We start from the raw sequence: 13,481 nt of genomic DNA, 5'->3' as shown, positions 1-13,481 counted from the left end.
ATGATGATAGGTATGTATATTGTTATATTTAATTATATTTATGATATATTGTAGCATTTTCAGTACATTCAAAATTATAATACACATTCGTATCATACGACACAGTTTCAGAAAAGGAAAATGAAGACGATATATCTTATATACTATTGATATGCATACCAAGCTTGATTAAGATTTACCTTCGTGGCTCTTGAGTGAAAAATGGATACAAATGGACTACTCGAAATGAATACACAATATTTGGTTATTCTCTAAGCCGTAAATATACAAATTAAGGTATATGGATAATTTTTTTTATTTATTTTTAATCACAAATACACAAGTTGGAGACAAATAATAATTTCTGGTTTTCTGTAAACCACAGACATACCAGTTGAAGTGAATGCACACTTTTAGGCTATTCACTGAAGGCTTTTTTCCCCCGCTAGTACAGCGGTAAGTCTACAATTTACAATGCTAAAATCAGGGGTTCGATTCCTCTTGGTAGACTCAGCAGATGGCCCGGCATGGCCTAGCGCGTAAGGCGTGCGACTCGTAATCCGAGGGTCGCGGGTTCGCGCCCGCGTCGCGCTAAACATGCTCGCCCTCTCAGCCGTGGGGGCGTTATAATGTGACGGTCAATCCCACTTTTCGTTGGTAAAAGAGTAGCCCAAGAGTTGGCGGTGGGTGGTGATGACTAGCTGCCTTCCCTCTAGTCTTACACTGCTAAATTAGGGACGGCTAGCACAGATAGCCCTCGAGCAGCTTTGTGCGAAATTCCAAAACAAACAAACAAACAAACAAAAAAGACTCAGCAGATAGCCCGTTGTAGTTTTGCTATAAGAAAAACACACACACACACTGAAGTTTTCAAAGACAAGATCTTGGTGAGCTCATTATCTCTGGTTATTCTTTAGAGGCATCATTAGTAATTCTGGATTATGTGCCTCAACCCTCGCTATACTTTACCACTATCAACGAGAAGCAAACGGTCAAAGCAACGTAGATGATTTTTCTTTACGAGTAGAAGGAAACATTATTAGATTGGACGTTTCTTTAAAGCGCCGCCTATGGTGATAAATGGTAACTGGTAGATATTAGTAGAGACGTCGCCTCAGTTCTGTAACTTCTGTTTTTATTAAATAGGCTTGTTGAGAACCCCAGTGGATCTATTTGAGCTTGAGACCAAACACTCTGAAGGCATTTATATTTAAGTTATTATTAGTTAGTGGAAGTGTCTCTTGAAGTTGTAACTAGAGATGTATTTTACGACTGTTTAAAAATGAAATAGTTTTGTCTCGCAAGAGGCTGTCAGAAAGAACACAACACCATTTACAGTTATTTTTTAATTAAATATGTATAAGCATTTTTAGTTGTGTGCCTCTTTTACCTAATAACATAGTTGTAAACAAAATATAACAAATGCAGTCTTCAACCCTATTCATTCTAGAAATTATAATGCTGAGATTAATAAATTTTCGTTACAGTACTAACTGAATCACGCAAAATTAATAGACAGTTATTTGTATCATGTCGCTAGATGTCGCGTCTGTGAGTATTATAATCGTTCGTTTCTTCACAGAAAACCAAATACACATACTTTCCAAAAAAACATTTGAGATTTTTATAAAACGCAATTTTGTTTTCGAGCGAAGAAATTCATTTGAAAACATAATAGTTACATTTTCTAAAGCTAATTTACATAATTAATATGTATAGAAGTGATTTTAGGGTTCCAATGTGATTTTTTTCTTACTTGAGTTCCACTAAATTATCTGCTGAATGGGCCCGTCATGGCTAGGTGGCGTCCGAAGGTCGCGGGTTCAAATCCCTGTCGCACCAAACATGCTCGTCCTTTCAGCCGTGGGGGTGTTATAATGTTACGGTCAATCCCGCTTTCCGTTGGTAAAAGAATAGCCCAAAAGTTGGCAGTAGGTGGTGATGATCTAGTCTTACACTACTAAATTAGGGACGGCTAGCGCAGATAGCCCTCGAGTAGCTTTGCGCGAAATTAAAAAAACAAATACACCCAGCCCTCTTTTAGTAAGAAGTATTTCTAACTCTCTTTAGAATTTGTCGATAACAATAAATAAAACAAAATGCTGCAAAAATTTTATTTAATAACTTGCTGTCAAATTATAAGAATCTATTGTATGCGTGTTGTTTCATATTTTTATAATAACATAACGAGAACAACAAGACGATCGAAACAGAGTCATTTCTGAGAAACGTGGGATTATAATTCGTTGTCTATTTCTATCTGAACAACAAATTGTTGGTGAAAAATTTATACGACTGTCTTCGTTATGAGATATGAATGTTAAATAAAATGTTTTTGCCTCTTCTGACATAGCATAACATTGTGCATGGATTTGAAAATTTTTGGACCTACTTCGAGAAATACAATTTCATTGGTTCTGTGTTCATCAGCTGTTCTATCAATAACTCGAGTTGAATTATACAATCTGTCTTGTTATACCATCTTCAGTCAGTCGTAAGATCAGCAACTGGTGGAAATGTATAGTTTCAAAACTGTAAAAATCTAATAATAAATTATAATGTATTAGTTTTTAATATAGAAAAGCTCACTAACTAAACTAAAAAATATATGTAGGTTTTAGTATCATTAGTTTAATTAGTTGCAATGTCAGATTTCTTACACTTTAAGCAACAGTAATTTTCAATCTTAAAGAACCTACATATGTGCACCGAAGATAAGAGAGTAGGTCAGAGACTATTGATGGTCACGTACAGCTGTCCCCAAATCTAATCTACTGACCTCAAGTAATGCAGTCAGAAACTCTTTGGAGGTCAGGTTAGCTGTGCCTAAATCTGATCTACTGACCATAAATAATGTGGTCAGCAGCTTTAAAGAATTTGTCCGGCTCTGTGAATTGTGAACAACCGTCACAGTTAGAAATGCGGGTTGCGTTCAACGGCATCATTTTTCGAACGTTTGATCTTTTGATACACAGCCCAACACGCTAACCATTAGACAACGCCCGATGTTTAGCGTGATAGGAAAATTACTATAAAAATAAAAATGCTGTAATTTTCTAATTCAAAATTACTTCACGCAGAATGAACTTGTAGTGCGATCCCATAACATTATTAAGATATAAAACTAGAAACAAGTGTTTTAATTCTCAATTCAGTAATAGAAGTTCGATTCTTTTCTAATTTACAGGGTATTCAGTTCGCTCTTACCAAGAAGTCCTTTAGGGTTTAAGAAATGGGAGTAACAAACCCGACACGTCAACATTTTACGTCCAAACAGGTTACTTTCCAACATACATAGTCAAACCCACCTTATTGGTGAACGGATTCATCTCTCGTTCTTTTCGTTTTGAGGTAAGACCGCTGATTTAAATTTCGACTCACCAAACGTTTTATTTTATAAACATACGCGTTTAGAAAATAAGTACATATTGCTAATCTCTGTAATGATGCAAAGGAAATAATTATTACCAAATGAGCTTTATCTACATAGTATGTCTGAGCACTGGAATCGGAACAATAAATTATACTTTTAAAATTCAACTTAAATTTACGTCCACGCCATTTGTCAAATAAGCGCGTATATAAAAATTAACTCTGTACATAGTTCATAGCACTATTCACTTATTTCAGTAGTGATATAATTTACAAAGAGAGCTGTTATACCGTAACCTTTATGCTACAATCTTTTCGCGTTCCAATATTTAAATTTCTTTGCAGAATGTTACAAACATACAGAGATTTACATATCTTTAGATATCATCTGACTTCCTTCCGGTTTCTTCGAATATAGGCCGTCTCTATATGACTCACTAAAGCAAAGGAAATAAACGCCATGAATACATCATTCAACTAGCATTTGTTCCGTAGTCCTATGCATAAGCCATAACTTTTTTCAAAACATATCGTGGAGATGCTGATTGGTTCATTTTTTACATTTTATACGTACTAAATACATTTCAAAATATAGTTTAAAATTTCTAGGCTGACCTCAAAACTTGGTAAGCTGTGAATCTTTAAGACAAATTGCGATCTGAGACAGTGTCATTACTCTGATAGAATATCACTGTCTGCGTTGAATTCATTACTAAAATATCCAATTGTACAATGATAAATCGACGAAAACATGTTCTCAGCTTTAGCTGTCATATTTGATAAATTACTTGTTTAACAAAACGCAATGCAGTGTAGATAAAAACCAAAATACATGCAAACTAATTATATCTTTCTCTGACCTTCTTTCTTCTTCGTATGTAGACATAATGTAGGGAAGGAGAAAATTGTGTTTTCTTAAAAAAGAACAAAACAAACAAGAGCAACATTATTAACACATTCATCCCCTTTTCAGGTCCTGTCAGACAGTAGATATATTATATTGTTTTTAGCTTATCAAACTACCTGAGAAACTAGTGTTGTCATAGCATTTGTTTGGTAAGAAGAAAAAAAAAACGTTATTGCTTATTACAAAAACCATCAATAAGTTGTGCTGTAGATACTCCGGAAGACTGGAAAAAATTACAGGAACTTTAAAAGAAATAGAAAGATCAATGAACCTAAAATACACACAACACGTGGACACAAATAATAACTGTTCAATCTGTGCTGCACGGTTGGAACAGTTGGTATTACAGTAAATGTTACAATGACAGTTAAAACCAAACCAGTTATTTGTTACAGTAATATAGTAATAACTTAAACTATAGTGTAAGTGAAATAACTATTCAGTAATTATTGCACTACTGTGTATATTGTTGTGTTTTATCATCTTTGCTATCTCTGTATATTGTTGTGTTTTATCATTTTTGCTATCTCTGTATGTTGTTGTGTTTATTATATTTGCTATCTCTGTATATTATTGTGTTTTATCATTTTTGCTATCTCTCTATATTACTGTTTTATCATCTTTGCTATCTCGCTGTATTATTGTTTTATCATCTTTGCTATCTCGCTGTATTATTGTTTTATCATCTTTGCTATCTCTCTATGTTATTGTTTTATTATCTTTGCTATCTCTGTATATTGTTGTGTTTTATCATCTTTGCTATCTCTCTATATTATTGTTTTATCATATTTGCTATCTCTCTATATTATTGTTTTATCATCTTTGCTATCTCTCTATATTATTGTTTTATCATCTTTGCTATCTCTATAGATTGTTGCGTTTTTTCTTTTTTGCTACATCTTAGTTGTTATCTCAATACAAAGCAACATAGTATATTTTCACAGGACAACGAATTGTGATTTGCTACATACAAGATGTATTTGGAATAATATACTTATGAAACAACATCTAAAAATATACGCCGAAGAAATGATAGACTTAATTATATTTGTAACAGGAATGTGATGTTTAATCAGCTACTTTGAATATATAGTCATGTAGAAGTATTTTCAATATTTTTGAACAAAACAGAACACATCACACTCGAAGAAATAACAGGAAACTTGTTATGTAAAGAGAGAGACAAAAAACAGATTTCTTATACTGAATTTAAATCTAAAAACACAAACCAGTCTTTCACCTAAGTTCAATGATTGGTTCATCTTTAAAGAACTGGTGAACAATTTCATATCTTTAAATTAAAAATCAAACCTGTGGTGGGCAGAGCACATAGTCCATTGTGTAGCTATGTGCTTAATTTCAAACAAACAAGCAAGATCAAACCAAATGTCATGCTCCAACGTTATAGCTTTATATAGAAATCATACCAAACTTTATAACATCCAGAAATATATTCATCAATCTATTTCTAAAGACTGATGAATTCATTATCAGTTCAGGACAAGCTACCGCGATCAGTACAAACTAAAGCCACCTGTTGAATGTATTGAATAGACTAACACTGTCAGAGTTTACGTTTGTCACTTATATGCGTCATTTTATCAATGGCTTGGGAGGGAGAGGGCTAGAAAGGCTGACCTTGTATGGGCCCCTTATTCACCTGGGAGCCTTTCGATATGTATAATTTGCACACATATGTTAATTTGGCCTTACTCGAAATGTTGCACAGAGATTGCAGTTTGACCCCCCAAAAAAAAAAAAAAAAATCTGGAGTTATCCCTTATGTTACCTGTTAGCACCTTCCAACTAGCATCTCTGATATCAGTAAATGTTAACACAAGACGTAAAAGGCTTGAAAGTGGACACTTTAACGTTTCGTTTATTAGTAAAAGCATAAAGATCGATTTTAAGATCGATGGTTAACACGAAAACATGACTTACAAAGAGAAACGAGAGGATAGTAAAGTGTTTTGAATTCAGACAAGCTGAGGACACTTAACTTCCCTCATCAGTACTAAATAATTAAATTGTATGAAAAGATAAATGCAAGATATGATTTACACCAATTTTGGACATTGGCGGGATTTATGACATTTTTTTTTTTCAATTCTCAGAATCACAAAAGTGGTAAAATATTTGTATGGGTCATTACTTTTAAACACGGGATGGTTATGATTCTCCTCCTGTGGCCCATCGTTATATATATAAGTAGGGTAAAAATTAGAAAATGGTTTTCTTATGTCGCCACTTTCCTCTCAGTACTAGATATGAAGTGAACTAATATTAGGCAGGATATGATTTTCTTCTTTTGTCAACTTCAGGTTTAAGTTATATTCATTTGAGGATATGAAACTCCATTGGCACCACTTTTAAATATCATCTAATCTTTATTTATCATGATTTAAAAAAAAAATAACTCCAAATAAATGTTTGGCTGTTTGAACAACTGTTAATCTTGCTATTTTATGTTAGGGGGATATATTTTTCGCAAACTGTGGTGAAAATATGTCCTGTTTTCTCAGTTTCTTCATTAAATATCTGGTTTGTGTACGTTGCAACGACCAGATGAATACTGATGGAACCATTGCTTAAACCCTTTACTTACTTTATTTTCTACTGACAGCCGAATCATAAGCCAAACACTTTATCACTAAAGCTCAAGGGGACATAAAAGAAAAATATTCTACGTATGATGATGTATATCAGTAAGAGAAAACGTTTTAATCTTTTTTAACCTTTCAAGAGATTACCGCGTTAAAATATAAAAGTGAGTTATCCTTGGATTCTATTGCAATAGGGTGTAATAACATCTGTATTGTGTTTGAGTGATACACTGTCTCATTCCAAAAAAAAACACACTTTTTTGAGTCTCAGTGTATCAACGTATACAAGTTTTCAAAGTTTCAAAGGACGTCACCCTCTTGGTCTTCCAATCCCTGAAGCCAGCTATGATACTTTAACAACTTAGATAAAAAGAAGCAAAGTAACCTGACTTACCCTGAAGGTATGAAGCTCCTTCAACCATACCTTCCATATAATCAAGGGCCGTAACCCTAATAAACACATTTGCTATAAATAGCTTCTGGAATGCGCAATGAGTGGTTATTATTTGAGTTACATTTACACAAAAGCAATTCATTTCAAATTTTTGCGTTCATTGTGGTTGTGATTTTATTTCTTCACGTCCCAAAGGTGTTTTAAATATCATATCAGCAGCAATACGTCATACAAACTTCGTCATGAGTTTGGTGCCATACGTCTAAAGGTGTTTTAAAATATCACATCACCAGAAATACGTCATACAAACTTGGTCATGAGTTTGATGTCATACGTCTAAAAGGTGTTTTAAAATATCACATCAGCAGCAATAAGTCATACAAACTTGATCATGAGTTTGATGCCATACGTCTAAAAGGTGTTTTAAAATACTTTATCAAAATACTGTAGAATTTTCTACGATAACTAAGAGATATCCCCGTCGCACCAAACCTTTCAGCCGTGGGGGCGTTGTAAAGTGACGGTCAATCCCACTATTCGTTGATAAAAGAGTAGCCCAAGAGTTGGCGGTGGGTGGTGATGTATAGCTACTTTCCCTCTAGTCTTACACTGCTAAATTAAAGAGGGTTAGTGCAAATAGCCCTCGTGTAGCTTTTCGCGAAATTCCAAAAACAAAACAAGTAAAAGATACGATATTCAAGGTTAAAAATATGTTATTCCTTTTTTAAAGGAATTTAACAAGTTTGGTATCGTATAGTGCATATTAAAAATAATTTGGATTTCAGAATTACTAATAGCCATTAATTTTCTCATGAGAAAAGTGTCATTTAATCGTATTTCACATGTGTATATGTGACTTGTTATGACCTTTTAGACAATAGTTCAATATATTTGTGTTTTTTGCGATGTTTTAAGTTGAAGCCACTTATGGATGTTTTTACAGACCTCTGCTCAAGTAACGATTTACTGTATGAAGTAATAATAGTTTGTAAAAATATTCCCACTCATTCAGAATCTAGACACAAGATAGTCAATTGTTATTTGTGTACAGTCGTTCATAATTTTGAACTGATAGCTTAGAAGGAAGGCAGATAGTGAGAATCACCCACCGCCATCTTATGGACTATTCTTTTCTGACTGAATAGTAGAATTTTACCATCACTATTATATTGCACCAACGACTCCACAGAGAAGAGCTCGATTTTAGTGCAACAAAATGTGAACCACCGATCCTTGAATTCACAGTCTGGGAACGTTATCGACTAGATTACATTATGCAGTTCCAACCTCAGCAAACGCAAGACCTCGATTAGCTGGATAATCAGATCATATAGACCACCAACAGACTAGCTTATAGCCACACAATCTTTTTAGAAATTAAGACTCAAATTATGTGCCAAACTGGGATTAAACACCACACATACTGTTGTACTTTATAGAGAAATAAAAATAACCAATGCACTTTAATATTTAAATGTTCACTATAACTCAGTAATGAGAAACCTTGAATGCATAGGCTCTAAGCAGTGGCTTGTGTCGTTTATGCAGCTCACTTAAGTCAGGACTGCCATAATACATGTAGTTTGAAACAGTCCAAACATTGAGCTATCTGATTTGACCACCGCGGAGAATCTAACCCAGAATTTCAACACTGTAAGTCAGCAGACGTATTGCTGTCCCACCAAGATACAAAAGCAGGTAACAGCATTACTAGAAATCTAGCAGCTCTCGAAGATAATCAGCTCATGGGTCAGATTTCGATTTTTTAGTTGAAAGTGTTTTATTTCATCCTTATAACCCAAGAGGCGCCACCTGGTGCCGTCTAATGGGAGATATCTTAGAGATATAAGAATGTGTATTTTTGAGTTACACAATGCGTAAACGAGCTTATCTACAACTACTACGTGTAGCTTAGGTCCTTTAGGCTGTTTAGTTTTGTGTCTCTATCTGTTGAAATGAACAATTACTGATAACGCAAACACAACTAGTTATCACTTATTTCAAGCTAAAAGCACGAGATAAGTTTTCACTTTTTATCGTTAAAACATTTCATTATCAAATAAGCTCGATTTTACTCTACTATTATTTCACACCAACACACCCTGATGGCTCAATGATAACTTATAACCCTAAATATTGGTGAGTAGGGTAGAGAGAGCCCATTGTTTACCTTTTTATTTGGCAACAAGCAAACAAGAACACCAAAATCAAATACTAACTTTCATAGCAACCATAATTTCACAATCATACTATTACTACTGTTGTACAAATCATTATTTAGGTTATATGTATTTATTTACGGTTATTTTGCTGGCATATTTCTCCAGGTTTTAATAAACGGACGATTTTTCGGTATAAAGTATGCATTTCTCTATTTCTATATAATGGACTTTGTGTATATATTTCAAACAAGACTACAACTTTTAAGCAGAAATCAGCCTTTGTAATTGTTTATATACTTCATAAAGTTATCTTTTGGCACTACAAACTGTTTCAACTGGTGGTTTTACGTCACTGATTCATGCTTGAAGTACAAATCATTTCGGTTGTTTATATAAATTATAAAGCCACTTTTTGTCAATGAAATCGCTTCAGTTGATTACTATATATTATGATATCATTGTGTGTCAGCATGTATTGTTTCAGTTGATAGACATACAATATGATGCCATTGTTTGTTACTACAAACCAATTAATTTCATTTTTATACACTACCATCTGTTAATACAAGCTTTAGTTGTCTCTTTATCCCCTTGAGATTTTTACTTTTAAGTCTAAAATGTTATAGTTTAGGTAGAAGACAGAAAGCCTTCCAGGTCTATCCATATAGGTGGCGCTATTATTGGGATCTCGTTATTTAACGTAACACTTATGAAGAACTCCCTTGGAAATCAGTTGTCAACTTCTGATAAGCAACTGTTAGAAAATATTTACAGCTATATAGTCGAGAAAACGATTGTAAACACTGTTCTTAACACGTTAAAATTCGGCCAGTAGAACATGGTAACCCAAGCAAACCAATAGTTGATAAGATAGGCTTCCTTGATAAGCGGCCAATTTTTATCTTTCTATTGTGCTAAAGAATTTATAAGGTTCGTTTTGACAACGACGTGCCGACCTTCGTAGAATATCAGACCTCCTGACTAAGTCTTTATCCTGCGCGTGCAGTAATAACAATTGATACCTTTTATGTTTTAAACAAGTGACTCGAAGTAATGACTGCTCTGTAGCAAGCTGTGCAAAGTGTGACCTTCAAATAAAAACCTGCTATCACGCACAGGTTTACACATTTATTGCCACCCTGGCAAAACAACCGCTGGAACATGTGAATGTTTGTTTTGTATAACAGTAGTTCTAAGTAATAATTTTGCTTTAATATATTTCCATGCTCCTTCAGCTGGTACCTCTAACTCTACTCACGCACGATACGCGGTTCATTTCTTAAGGTCCTGAACTGTGAGACGGTTGCAAGTGGTATACGCGTTATTATATACAAATATGCCTTGTCGTACGATGTTGTATCTTTGGTGTGGTGTTTAATCCTTATCTAACAGCAACATAAGTGTCTATGAGTTCTTATTTAACTACAACCAGTTACATTCAGTTAAAATAGCTACTAAATATGGCATCTTTGTTTTGTAAGTTATGTAATGTAATAATGACGATTCGTTGTGTGTGTCTGTTGGTTTTTTGGGTGACTATAACAAAAGTGCACCACACAAACTAACAACATGTGATGCATTGATTCATTAAAATATCACGATAGGGACCTGGAAATTATATAAGTAAACTTGTTAAAAAAAATGTAAGTACTCTTTCCACAAATATTCTGTACGGAGCGAGACGGCCAAGTGGTTAAGGCACTCGACTCGTAATCTGAGGGCCGCGTGTTCGAGTCCCCGTCACACCAAACATTCCCGCCTTTTCAGCCGTGGGAGCGTTATACAGTGATGGTCAATCCCACAATTCGTTGGTAAAAGAGCAGCCCAAGAGTTAACGGTGGGTGGTGATGTTTAGCTGCCATGCTAAATTAGCGACGGCTAGCACAGATAGCCCTCGTGTAGCTTTGCGCGAAATTCAAAACAAACCAAACGGAACGAGATTAGGGAATGATAATGTGTGTTTTTTTACTAGCTCAAAACTAACACCCCAAGAACACAGATAAGAAAAGTCAGCGTGAAGTCATGAAGGAGTGTTATAATATCTGTTGCTCTGAATCTTCCACGACTCTCCACTTTGAAATGCTCATTGTACGTTTCAGAGATGCTTCTGCACTTCTTCACCCCAAAGCTTCAAACTTCAAGCTCTCCTTAAAGGTTATATTTAATATATAATGTTTAATGAAACACTAGAGGAATAGTATTAAAGTAAAAACAAAATCTGTATAAAGAAATACTACTATACAAGGCTGTTCAGAATCTCCTTGACAGACATGTAATTCAAAAGTGAAAACAGATTGGAATATAACTATTAATGTATGCATGAGTTGTCGATTTAATTTGGCTTGTTTTGAATTTCGCGCAAAGCTACACGAGGTTTATCTGCGCTAGCCATCTCTAATTTAGCAGTGTAAGACTCGAGGAAAGGCAGCTAGTCATCACCACCCACCTATAACTCTCGAGCTACTCTTTTACTAATGAATAGTGGGATTGATCGTAACATTATAATGTCCTTACGGTTAGGAGGGCGAGCATGTTTGGTGTGACGGGGATTCGAACCCGCGAGCCTCGGATGACGAGTCGAGTGCCTTAACCACGTTGTCGGCCTATCAAGTGATGGCATCATTGAGGTTATTTTCAAGCTCGTGCCCATATTCAAGCTCGTGCCCATAGACACTTTTACTGATATGCATCATTCACCAAAAATGTTTATTACAAATTCGTGAACATAAATTCCTGTGAATTTCTGTGAGTGATGTGACTGTTGAGAGAGGCGCTGTGTAGCCGTTGCCCTTATTAACTAAATGGTGAAACATTAATAGAATGACGTTAAAGTAGAACATGGAAATTATGTTGACGTTACTACTGAGTCACTTGTGCCAGTTTTAATCAAGACGTTATTAAAGATTCAAAAGGTTAAAAATATTTGTTATTATTTGTTTTTTTAGCCCCGTATTTTCTGTTGAATTTGAATTTAACAGGAGGAAAGATTCATTGCAAACATTGTAAATGTACGGTTTACGTCAGAAGTTATCAACATAATATTTAGACGAACTACCTGACAAATAATACAAAGACGTCAGACCAAATTAATAAACAACAACATAACTTTCTGTGCTTGTTCTACTACTAGAGTTTGGTCGATTTTTTCATTTATGCTTTAGATTTCTCAGTTGTTTTTAGACATTTTCGAAGCACATGTTTTGTTTTTAAATCAGGTCGTGGCCTAGTATGAAACTTGCCGGGATACAGATCGATGAAACGTTATTCCACAAAACTTTGGAAGAAAACTTGAATAAATTATAATAATGAAATAACTGCCACACCTAAAGAAGCCTAATTCTATTGTAACGCGGTTTTTATTGTCAAACGAAGACCGTCTGCTTCAAACGTCATACAAGACAATCTAGAAAACGTTGTCACTTATACGTATAAATTAATTCGTTATTACCATTTATCGAAGTTATAAATTAAAGGGTTAAGGTTTGAAATGTCATTAGACACACTTTTAGCTGAAGACGCGTTATCAAACTGACCAACAACTCCATTATTCGGTTCAAAGAGTCGAAGAAATCCCTTCGTGATGACCTGAAGATGACTTAAGGAGGTTGAAACGTTGTCCTTTACTCTATTTTAATAAAAGTTTTAATATTTATACCAGCCATCTTAAGATACGAAGAAAGCCCTTTCTATCTGCCCTCTGTTCAGTGATTCGAAAGTAGGAACACCTACGTGGGTGCTATACTTAACCGTAGGGGTGTCTGACGTGCCCATTCGGCCAGCGTATACATAATATGTTTGTATTGAATATTACTATTTCCCAGAACAACAATGAATTGAGCAAATAAAATATTAAGAAAGCAGCAAAATTAGTTTTTTTTTTTTGGTGAAAATATTCCTGGGAAATATTAGTTTAACAGTTATACTAAATGTTGAATTAATGTACAACATGTATACACGTGACTACTTCACGCTAAAGTTTGTTTTTTCATTTCTATTTCATTTGCATTCATTTCACTTACTAACCTAGACCTATGTATATTATGTATACACATAATCTAAGAACT

The 13,481-nt window shown here is 34.5% G+C and overlaps 1 protein-coding gene across 5 annotated transcripts in view; it reads left to right on the top strand.

Annotated features, from left to right (window-relative positions):
* The window catches only part of LOC143226396 (twitchin-like), a 217,123-nt gene that overhangs the window by 118,158 nt on the left and 85,484 nt on the right, over positions 1-13,481 (top strand). Inside the window, exon 1 of one of the 5 annotated variants that reach the window (XM_076457310.1) lies at positions 3,191-3,330. The exons of the other annotated variants lie outside the window; for them this stretch is intronic. The gene's annotated coding sequence lies outside the window, so the exon portion shown is untranslated. Of the gene's footprint in view, positions 1-3,190; positions 3,331-13,481 lie in introns of those variants that run through there. 5 annotated transcript variants of the gene reach the window in all.

Source organism: Tachypleus tridentatus, chromosome 9 (assembly GCF_004210375.1).
Source record: "Tachypleus tridentatus isolate NWPU-2018 chromosome 9, ASM421037v1, whole genome shotgun sequence".
NCBI classification, from domain to species: Eukaryota; Metazoa; Arthropoda; class Merostomata; order Xiphosura; family Limulidae; genus Tachypleus; species Tachypleus tridentatus.
Note: the sequence above shows the minus strand (reverse complement) of the source record. Positions and strands in the feature narration are given on the sequence as shown.